Source organism: Bidens hawaiensis, unplaced genomic scaffold (genome assembly GCF_021521415.1).
Source record: "Bidens hawaiensis isolate Kalapana, Puna unplaced genomic scaffold, B.hawaiensis_p1.1 tig00008374_1, whole genome shotgun sequence".
NCBI classification, from domain to species: Eukaryota; Viridiplantae; Streptophyta; class Magnoliopsida; order Asterales; family Asteraceae; genus Bidens; species Bidens hawaiensis.
In genome coordinates, this window is record NW_027491592.1 from 610,965 (window position 1) to 622,477 (window position 11,513).

The following is an 11,513-nucleotide window of genomic DNA, read 5'->3' on the forward strand; positions in this document are numbered from 1 at the left end:
TTTCTTTTACCAGTTTAAAGCCATAAGATATACATGGTTTAACCAACTAAAGGGTTGCATCTCAATTTGACAAACTATTTGATAATTACTAAAGGGTGATTACTTAAACACAAAATCGTCGAAAGGAGAAAATGATGAAGATTTGAAGATACTACGGCAATGGTCCTTTCAGTTTCGCGCCGGCCATATTTTGTAATGTGAGATCGTCTGGAGGAGTTTCAGTCTGGCCGTGAGGGGTTGTGACGAAGGGACGATTGCTGGTGGTGCGCGTAGAATCACGCGGAACCCTCAGAACCTGCTGTCCGTCGTTAACACCCTCACGTTCAATATCCTCCAGAGCTTGATCAACGTTACGAACGCCAGAAACCATGGTGATTGATTTTTTTATAGATCTGATGAGATCTGATTGCCGTTTGTTGTAATAGCGGATGGCGCCAATGAAGAAACGTGGATCTACTCACTGGTAGCAGATCTACTTTCCTCGGGTGTGATTATACTATTTCACCGATGGTTCTTCTGGGTCTGTGTTCTTCCACCTACAAAATGAACAGCGCCGTTACTTACCCCTCAGAAAGGGACAGAGGGGTCCTCTTTGGGGTAACCCTCCGGCGTGAGAATCAGTATATTGTGGAGAAGATGATAATGAGTGTCAAAGAATCTCAAGAGTATTGCTGAATAGCTCAATACCCTCTGATTGTGAGACTGTGTGTTTGTATGTAACTGATTGTGAGTGAATGTAATTCAATATGATTGAATGTGATATCACTGCTTGTAACTGTCAATGATTGAGTATGAATGTGTCATCAAAGTGGAGTTGATGCTGTATTTATAATGCTAGGGTTTCCACTGATTGGGCTCAACCTCGTTGGCCTCCTCCAATCGCACTGCGCCACGTGTCCCCTGGGACACCTGGCGCTTTCTCGTTGGTTGTAATCACGTGGTAACACATGTGTCATGCTGAGTTGTCGACCTTTCATTTGGCAGCTGTCAACATCAGCATATTCTTTCTCCTTAAAAAGATGCCTTCTGGAAGGTTGTCTGATGTGCACAATCAAGGTTGCCCTAATCCTGATTTGGATAAGGACGAGGTTGATTATGTGCACGTATGATATGCGCCCACCCTGAGGATGCGCGAGGTCTTCTCTATATTCTCACGCGCAGATATTTCATGCGCAGATGTGATATGCACGAGCATGTGATATGCGCCGCGCGCTGATGCGTTGCGCGCATATGTGATGCGCGAGCATATGTGTGCCTGGGCAGATGTGATATGCACGGGCATGTGATATGCGCCGCGCGCATATGCGATGCGCGAGCATATGTGTGCCTGGGCATATGATGCCTGAGCATGTTTTGTATGCGCCATGCGCATAGGTTTTGGCTTTGTGCCTTCATAATGTCTTTATCTTGTGGGTTGACCCGCCTTGCTCGGTGTTGCGGCGGGTACATACCTCTTCAGGTATATATTAAGATATATCTGTGGAATAACCATGTGCTTTCTACCGAGCATATGGCAGTGTTATCGTGCATTCATCAACTGATGGAAGAGATTCATGTTCATGGCTGTTGTCTCCATTGAAAAAGGCTGGCTGTTTAGGTTCAGGCAATGCTCCCTCACTAACCAGCATCAAAACCACTGACAACATAGTTGGTCTATCTTCTGCATTATGCTGCACACATAACAGTTCAACATGTATTGATCTTAGTACTTCAGAGACAACACATGAGGCGTGTAAAGATCCACTCATTAGTTCGATGGACCTTCCTTCTTTATAGAGTCTCCATGCCTACATCAAATCAAAAAACATACGCAAACATATAAGTTGTTTTTGGTCAAACATATTGAGATTTGGTCTCACAACTTAACTTACATGTCCAAGAAGGTTGTCACTGTGGTCTTCCTGAGAGACCTCTCTGATTTTCTTCCCACAAATTATCTCCAACACGAGAACACCAAAACTAAATACATCAGATTTTATAGAGAAACGCCCGTGTACAGCATACTCCGGAGAAATGTAACCACTAGACATGGTAATTTTTTTTACAAATTAGTGTTAAGAGTTTGTCATCTCATCTTCCTTCTTTTATATATTCAGAAAAGGAATAAAAGTAAAGGTCGATTCTTACTATGTTCCTACCACTTTCTTTGTCTTAGCAGTCGTATCATGTCCTACAAACTTTCTAGCAAGGCCGAAGTCAGATATTTTTGGATTCATGTCTCCATCCAGCAGAATATTCCCTGCCTTTAGATCTCTATGGATGATCTGAAGGCGGGAATCTTGATGAAGATAGAGTATACCTCGAGCTATCCCACGTATTATATTGAATCAGTGAGGCCAGTTAAGCAACAAACTTCTTGTTTCATCTGACAAAAAAAGCAATACAATGCCATGTGTTACAAAATAAAGTTTTAAAGTAAGAAACTAAGTGAAATCATGGAGAGTGAGCAAACCGAAGAGAAACCAGTCCAAGCTTTTGTTAGTCATGTATTCATAAATCAAAATCAATTCATTTTGATGAACACAACATCCAAGAAGCTTCACAAGATTCCGATGCTGAAGTTTTGCAATACAAATGACCTCATTCTTGAACTCATCAAGCCCTTGTTGTGATGTTTCTGAGAGCCTCTTCACAGCTATTTCTCTTCCATCTCCCAACACACCCTAAAAGGTTATGATTATGATGATGACTTATAAATCTTTCGATTCATGACAGGAATAAGGAATGCATTCTTTTGAAGAAGCATAAAAAGGTTACCTTGTAAACGGGACCAAAGCCGCCTTCTCCAATCTTATTGGAGCCACTAAAGTTACCTGTAGCCGTGGCTACTTCATATAGGGTGAAGAATTGTAAATCATCAAGCTGTTCCATTTGCAGATTTGTATTCTTTTCAGCATGCGCATTCCACTTTCCTACAAAATGATATCACAACATGGTTTTATTAGATTGCATATCCTTCAAACATGCAAAAGTGTCAACATTACTAGCTAGCTCCTTTCTATTACCTCGTTTTTTCATGTGAGGTGTTTTCGTTTTGTTTTTCTTTCTACATGCATACACTAACGCAAAGAGAAGGGGAACAACTGGTGAAGTTAAAAGCACCACTGAAAGTATTCTTTTCATTTTGTTGAAATGAGACTGTGAGTCTAGAAGACCTTTCATTAATAATAACCGTTTAGCAGTTTAGCACATAATTAAGCTATAAACAACATTATTGTATTTTTAGAAGAAACTTGTGTATCTTCTAACTCAGAGGCTGCCATTCTTATGTAAATATCTTGATTTACATCAAATTCTCTAGTGTCCAAAAGCTCATCAAGCCATAGCAAACATCCACTCCCTCCATTTCTGATATCTAAACTTGCATAACCTGTACAAGAGAAGTTCCGTTTGCAGGTCATCTCACATTCTCCGAGGGTCATGCTTACATTATACCATGACCGTCGTGTGTCTGGTACCTTCACTCCTTCAACTTTCAAAAAGCCATCCCCATTCCCACAATGCATAGGCTTTTTGTGTATACACCCGCTCACCCAATCAGAGGTCTCCCATTCTTCTGGATTTCTTGGTTCAAAACCTTTCATACAAGTAAGGTGGATGCCTGTTAATGCTACAGATTCCATAAGGACCGCAGAGTGAAAACCGATCACAACTATCTACTTCTGTATTTGCATACACAATCCAGTCTTTGATTCGCTCAATCCATTGCAAAATCAGTGTCATGCCATCCCATGTCAAAACCACCCGTTGAACAACTGAACCTGAAGTGCATGTGTTAGATATATTTCCTTCTCATTGATGACAGCTTCAGTAGAGTAAATCTGATTTTCCTTTTCAATAGAAAAACCGCTAAATCTGAGACCATTCCATGGTCCAAGTCTTCCTACTAAAACATCACCCTGCAACCTGAAACTTTGTGGATATCCATTCGTGTCGTGTACAAAACTATACTCACCTATAGAAGGATCATCGGGACTCTTCCAAGATACGAAGGACCTTTGTAACCCTGTTACCAGATCCTTCCCGAATTTCATTCCTGGTAGAAATGTGTCACCAGGATAGTCAAAACTTTGCCAAATTATATTATTATTATTATTCCACACAACAAGATTTCCTGTATCTAGAAGCTGCAGCCCTACCACCGGATTATTACTCCTCACTGAAACCGTTGAATTTGATGACCAAACCATGCGATTTCTGCCACTGCGAATCACGAGGTTTCCCTGTCTGGTAAGTTTGAGCATACCGGACTTATCTGTAATTGGCGTCTCCCTGTTAGCAACCCATACAACAGTACAATATGATATCTTCTTGTACCATATTCCCACGTACCGGTTCTTGGACTTCCCGGGACTAAAGAAGCCCAACTCGAACATTTCTCCTTCAGAAACAAGAGTGTCTTTACCATCTTTGATCTCTTGGTTTGCAGGCATGGTATCTAGTGCAACACAATCTGATGCTAGCAAGACGAATGCAATAGCAATAAATAATAATGTATGGTTCTCCATTGATGATCTAAAATCATCAAAGGATTAATGGCAAATATTTTTTTTAGTCATCAAATGGTTTAATATTTTCAGCCATCAAAAGTCAAGTCAACTGAATGAGGTCTTCTTTACGTATGTGACTCTAAAATGCCTCCAGAACACCTTTTTTGAAAAACAAAGCTCGTTATTACTACTTATTGACAATCTAGAGTCAGGTATCCATCTGAAGTTAGGTGAACTGAACATACTAGAAAACTATGCGATTGCGACCGAAATAAAAAGGTGGCAAAATTTTCAAATGACTTGCGAACCGAAATTATAATGATGGCAAAATTAACAACCAACGTTGCAAAACAGGTAATCGAGCTAAAGATGAAGACTAGGTCACATTCACCGTCCCCCAATTCTCTCGAAAACTCAATTCGGATTTGTATTTGTATGATGTAAAGAATAGGTAATGCTCAAGAGGAAAGAGGAGTTCTGTTTTCGTTAGGCTTTGCCTTATACGATTATACGACTAGTATAGGTTCATACAACTCGTATAGATAATAGCTTGTGAAAAGTTGTATTAGGTACAACATTCGCTATACGACTCGATCTAGTTCGAGTAGTATTGGGCCATACGGGATTTATTTAAATTATATGAGCCGAGTCGATACTGGTAGTATATTGGGCCACTGAATTTGTTTTTTCAAGAGATTAGGTCATATATACTGGTAGTATGGGTCCATACGAGATCCATTTCACCAACACAGTTGTGGTAGTCATCGTCAAAGAGCGACATTTGTAACTCGCATTTTTTTTATTAAATTTTAATTTAATGCTATAAATACTTTAGTTAACCAGAGAAAATACAATTTTATGAATAAAATAAACAAATTTATAGTCCTATATATGTATTTGCTTCGTTAGAATATTATATCATGTCAAATAATTAGCCATAGAATGTTGTTTCGTGTCAAATAATTTACGGAATCTTATATCTTGTCAAATAATTTCTACCGCGTGAATCTGTGAAAATGTCAGTACGTATCAAATAATTACCCTCATATGACTCCATATTACTTGTATAAACAACTAAACAAGTCGTATAGTAACTCGTATACAAGTCTGGTCAACGAGATTTCTGTAAAGCTGGTACGGTGTTAGTTTAACACCAACAAAAATATACATGGTGAAAAAGTCAACCGAAGGGTTGCATCTCAACTTTGCAATTGATTTTAAAATTAAACATATCGCTAGTTTCTAGTTTCTGGTCATATTATATCTATGTATTACCATGAAAACTCATTAACTTCTCTTTTTTTTTTTTTTTAATTTCCATCTTTTTGAAATTATTCCTTTTGATCTAATTGTAACAAGCTGTATCCTAAGCTGTGTTAAATTAACAATGATTATTTTTGTGATTATATATCAGTATATCTGGATCTGAGTTTGATTAGATTAGCAACAGAAGTACAAAAGAGTCTGTCATATACAGCAAGAAATTTTCTTAACGAGAAACTTAAAACAATCAGATAAGTCTTCCGCAAAAATATATCACACGACACTTGGTACGCATTTTTGACATATATATTATTTCTTTTACAAGTTTAACGCCAAAATATATACATGATATTAATAAACGGAAGTAGTTCACTTCCGAGAAGCAGCAGGTCCTAGCCTTCAGTTTAACGCCAAAAGATATACATGGTTAGTGAAGGGTGATTCCTTAACCACAAACAATCGAATGGAGAAAATGATGAAGATATTACAGGTATTTGAAAATCTTCCAGGCATTACATGTACTTTCTATCGAGCATTCAGTAGTGTTATCGTGAACTCATCAGCTGATAGAAGAGAGTCATGTTTATGGCTGCTCTCTATATTGAAAAAAGCTGGCTGTTTAGGTTCAGGCAATGCTCCATCACTAACCAGCATCAAAACCACCGACAACATAGTTGGTCTATCTTCTGCATTGTGTTGCACACAAAACAGTGCAACATGTATTGATCTTAATACTTCAGAGACCACACATGAGGCATGTAAAGATCCACTCATTAGTTCAATGGGCCTTCCTTCTTTATAGAGTCTCCAAGCCTACATCAAACCAAAAAACATATATAAAAAAACTAGTTTCTGGTCAAGATATTGGGATTTGGCCTTACAACTTGACTTACATGTCCAAGAAGGTTGTCACTTTGGTCTTCATGAGAGAACTCTCTATTCTTCTTCCCACAAATTATCTCTAACACGAGAACACCAAAACTAAACACATCAGATTTTATAGAGAAACGCCAGTGTACAGCATACTCCGGAGAAATGTAACCGCTACAAACATGTTAAGATAATAGTTTTACGGGTTATGGTTAAAAATTTGTCATCTCATCTTCCTTCTTTTATGCAGAAAAGGAATAAAAGTAAAGGTCGATTCTTACTATGTTCCTACCACTTTCTTTGTCATAGCAGTCGTATCATTTCCTACAAACTTTCTAGCAAGGCCAAAGTCAGATATTTTTGGATTCATGTCTCCATCCAGCAGAATATTCCCTGTCTTTAGATCTCTATGGATGATCTAAAGGCACGAATCTTGATGAAGATAAAGAATACCTCGAGCTATCCCACATATTATATTGAATAGGTGAGGCCAGTTAAGCAAGATGCTTCTTGTTTCATCTGCCAAAAAGCGACTAATATGTCATGTGTTATATATAAAGTTTTGAAGTAAGATACTAAGTGAAATCATAGAGTGAGCGAACCAAAAAGAAACCAGTCCAAGCTTCTGTTAGTCATGTATTCATAAATCAAAATCAATTCATTATGATGAACACAATATCCAAGAAGCTTCACAAGATTCCGATGCTGAAGTTTTGCAATACAAATGACCTCATTCTTGAATTCATCAGGCCCTTGTTGGGATGTTTCTGAGAACCGCTTCACAGCTATTTCTCTCCCATCTCCCAACACACCCTAAAAGATTACGGTTATGGCTATGATTATTAAGACCTTATGATGACTTATGAGTCTGTATATTTTTAACTTTCAATTTATGATAGGAATAAGTGGTGCATTCTAATTCAGATGCATAAAAAGGTTACCTTGAAAACAGGACCAAAGCCTCCTTCTCCAATCTTATTGGAATCGCTGAAGTTATCTGTGGCCCTGGCTACTTCATATAAGCTAAAGAATGGTAAATCATCAAGCTCTTCCATCTGCAGATTTGTATTCTTTTCATCATGCACATTCCGCTTTCCTACAAAATGATATCGTGGCATGGTTTAATAAGATTTCTTATCCTTTTAATATGCGAAAGTGTCAACATTACAAGCTAGCTCCTTTCTGTTACCTCGTTTTTTCATGTCAGTCGTTTTATTTTTCTTTCTATAAGCATACACTACCGCAAAGAGAAGGGGCACAACTGATGAAGTTAAAAGCATCACTAAAAGTATTCTTTTCTGTTTGTTGAAATGATACTGAGAGTCCAGAAGACCTTTCATTGAGAAATTATAACAGTTTAGCACATAAGCTAAAATTCAAATTTAGTGCATTTTCATAAGAAACTTGTGTACCTTCTAACTCAGAGGCTGCCATTCTTATGTAAATATCTTGATATGTATCAAATTCTCTAGTGTCCAAAAGCTCATCAAGCCATAGCAAACATCCACTTCCTCCATTTCTGATATCTAAACTTGCATAACCTGTACAAGAGCAGTTCCTTTTGCAAGTCATCTCACATTCTTGGAGGGTCATGGTTACATTATACCATGACCGTCGTGTGTCTGGTACCTTCACTCCCGCAATTTTCCAAAAACCATCTTCGTCTCCACTCCCATTTCCGCAATGCAAAGGCTTTTTGTGTATACATGATGTAGATGTCGTGCTCTAATCAAAAACAAGTATTTATGATGCTTAAATACCTATAACTAGTACGGGTAAGTAAGGTCGTCTCCACAGGGAATCAGTGGAAAGTGCAAGTAAAGTTCATTATCATTAAATATTATTCTAAGGTGGACAGACGATGTCAAGCGGTTTATAAAGATGATTATAAGAACACACGATTACTTGGAAAAGTTTGTAAACAATTATGAGAGAAAGATTCACTTCAGGTTTAGGTAAAGTGATAACCGACTAATTACAGATTCTTTAAGATTAATTGCCCAGTAATTACTAAACCTAACAGTTGGGTTGTGAGGACAAACGATACCCTAACCGAATTGTTGACACAACTGAACTCCGGTTTACCCAATTACCAGTTTAAAATATGAAAATCAGTTATAAGCAATGACTAACGATTATTGGTTCAATGACATAAGAGCTAACCCTACATGTGATGAACACAACCAGAAAAGTGATGCAAAGTTTGACAATCAAAATCATAAACTGTTTAAACAATCAATTCGTAATGTAAAACAAGATAAAAACAATCAATCAAGTTCATACTCATTCAAAACATAGAATCTGATCAAAGTTAGTTTACACAAAACCCTAGCCTAAAGTGAATACAATGGTTTAGCCTGACATCGGCATCACGAAGGATTCGCTTATCTGATGAGAGGATGAAAGCATGCGATGAACGGACGAACCAGAGGCTTCGGGATGGTGGAAAATCGTCCCAGGGCTTGTACTTGGTTGAAGGAATGAAGGATAGGTCGAATGGGGGCTGAAAAACTGATTATATCAAAGTTAGGGTTATTTTTCCAGTCAGGAGGATCTTAGCGCGTCTCTAACATCCCAGGGGTGTGATTTTCGCGCCGCGCTAAAAACTCAAAATTCTGATGATCTTAGAGATACGCTGACATCACCATCAGGACCTTTTAGCACCGCGCTAAAGGCGTTTGACAGAATTTTCTTTATTTTCTTCATTTATTTTGCATAGGAAAGCGTGCCAATCATCATGAGTCTTCTATATCTTCGTTCCAAGCCCGTAATTCATCCCGATAAGCGTCCTTAACGTCAAGTATCCTGAAACACATAAACACGCTTGAAGTACCAAAGTTCACATAATATTTAAACTAAAAGTAAACAAAAACTATAATAATATACACGACTTTTGCCCGACCATCAATACACCCACTCACCCAATCAGATGCCTTCCACGCTTCTGGATCTCTTGGTTCAAAACCTTGCATACAAGTACAAGGTGGATGCTTGTTGATGCTACAAATTCCATAAGGACCGCAGAGTGAAAACCGATCACAACTATCTACTTCTGTGTTTGCATACACAATCCAGTCTTTGATTCGCTCAACCCATTGCAAAATCTATGTCTTGCCATCCCATGTCAAAGTTATCCTTTGTACAACTGAACTTATAAGTGCATATCTATGATAGATTTCCTTCTCATTCATGACAAACTCAGTGGAGTAAATCAGATTTTCTATTTCAATAGGAAAGCCACTAAAGCTGAGACCATTCCACGGTCCAAGTCTTGCTACTATATCATCACCCTGCCACACTAATATTTGCGGATATCCATTCGTGTCGTGTATAATACTATACCCACCTGGAGAAGGGTCATCGGGACTCTTCCAAGATATGAAGAACCTTTGTAACCCTGTTACCAGATCTTTCCCGAACTTCATTCCTGGTAGAAATGTGTCACTAGGATAGTCAAAACTTTGCCAAATTATATTATTTTTATTCCACACAACAAGATTTCCAGTATCTAGAAGCTGCATCACTGGATTATTACTTGGCAAAGTTACGGTTGAACTGGATGACCAGACCGTGGTGTTACCGCCACTGCGAATCACCAGGTTTCCCTGTCCGCTGAGTTTGAGCATACCTGATCTACCTTTAATCGGTGTCTCCCTGTTGGCAACCCATACAACAGTACCGTATGATATCTTCTTGTACCATATCCCCAAGTATCGGTTCTTGGACTTCCCGGGACTAAAAAATCCCAACTCGAACATTTCATCTTGAGAAACAAGAGTGGCTTTACCATCTTTGATTTCTTGATTTGCATATATGGTATCTAGTGCAGTGCAATCTGAAAGAAGCAATATCAAAGCAATAACGTAGAATATATGTGTGGATTGGTCCTCCATTGATAACAGTCAACTCAAGTTGAACAATTAGACTTTAATATGTGTGTAGACTGTATACATGTATACATCCACCTACTAAAATGTTTTTAATGCAAAATGGCATCTACGTCTTTTTATATTCTTAACCCACCATCCTTTTTCCATGCATATATTACTCTTGTCATATTGTCATTGACTTGGCTAAATATTTAAAAAAAGATACATGACAAAACTTGAATATATACTCTCAAAAAATGACAAGAACTCTGCCTGCCATTTTGTCCAGTGGACGGTGGACCGAATATGGACATTATTATAAATACTATTACTGACATCGATCTCCAAATAATTGTTATAGTTTATATAGAATAAAACGTTTTAATTTGTTACTAAATCTAATAAATACAAAACTTATAGTTGACTACTATTAAAATTACTTAACTTTAAAAATTTCTTCTTTAACCAAATATGTGATGGTTTACTTTAATTCTAAAGTACAACAATTGTATCTTAATTGTGTTACCAACCATGTTTACAATTTTTAAATATGTAAAAGTAATATAATATGCTTAACTTATAAAAATATTATTTGAAAATATGTAACAATTTTTAAACAAGTTTACTAAAAGCATATTTTTTTATTTATAAAAATAAATTTAAAAATATGTATCAAATTTTAAAAAAGTTTACATTTTGTTTCAAGTTCATACGTTCAAGTAAAATTAAAAGTTCTTAGTTCAAGTAAATTTATTAAAAAAATAAAGTAATATAAAAATAAATTTAAATAATATAACAAACTCCAATAATTTTTTTATTTTTAAAAAATAATGATGAATACAATATTTTTATTGTTTAGATATATTAGGGGTGCGTTAACGTACAATAACTACTTAACGTACATTAGGAACACGAAATAAGTTCAAGGTTAAAAAACCAAAAACATTCAAGCCAAATGCTTAACCTTAAAATGTTTAGGCTTAAAACCTAAAACGTTTAGGCTTAAATCCTTGTACTTTCA

General features: G+C 37.1%; 2 pseudogenes across 2 annotated transcripts; both read right to left on the reverse strand.

Annotated features, from left to right (window-relative positions):
• Positions 1–1,489: 1,489 nt before the first annotated feature.
• LOC143637613 (G-type lectin S-receptor-like serine/threonine-protein kinase At4g27290) lies at positions 1,490–4,779 on the reverse strand (annotated as a pseudogene). The gene is made up of 7 exons (XR_013154461.1): positions 3,245–4,779; positions 3,006–3,158; positions 2,758–2,912; positions 2,453–2,663; positions 2,128–2,365; positions 1,872–2,022; positions 1,490–1,787 (listed from the first exon to the last, which is right to left on the reverse strand). The product of XR_013154461.1 is annotated as a G-type lectin S-receptor-like serine/threonine-protein kinase At4g27290 (transcript).
• A 1,407-nt stretch (positions 4,780–6,186) lies between these two features.
• On the reverse strand, positions 6,187–10,516 carry LOC143637615 (G-type lectin S-receptor-like serine/threonine-protein kinase At4g27290; annotated as a pseudogene). The gene is made up of 8 exons (XR_013154462.1): positions 9,545–10,516; positions 8,036–8,348; positions 7,813–7,956; positions 7,565–7,719; positions 7,226–7,436; positions 6,905–7,142; positions 6,647–6,797; positions 6,187–6,566 (listed from the first exon to the last, which is right to left on the reverse strand). The product of XR_013154462.1 is annotated as a G-type lectin S-receptor-like serine/threonine-protein kinase At4g27290 (transcript).
• Positions 10,517–11,513: the final 997 nt, after the last annotated feature.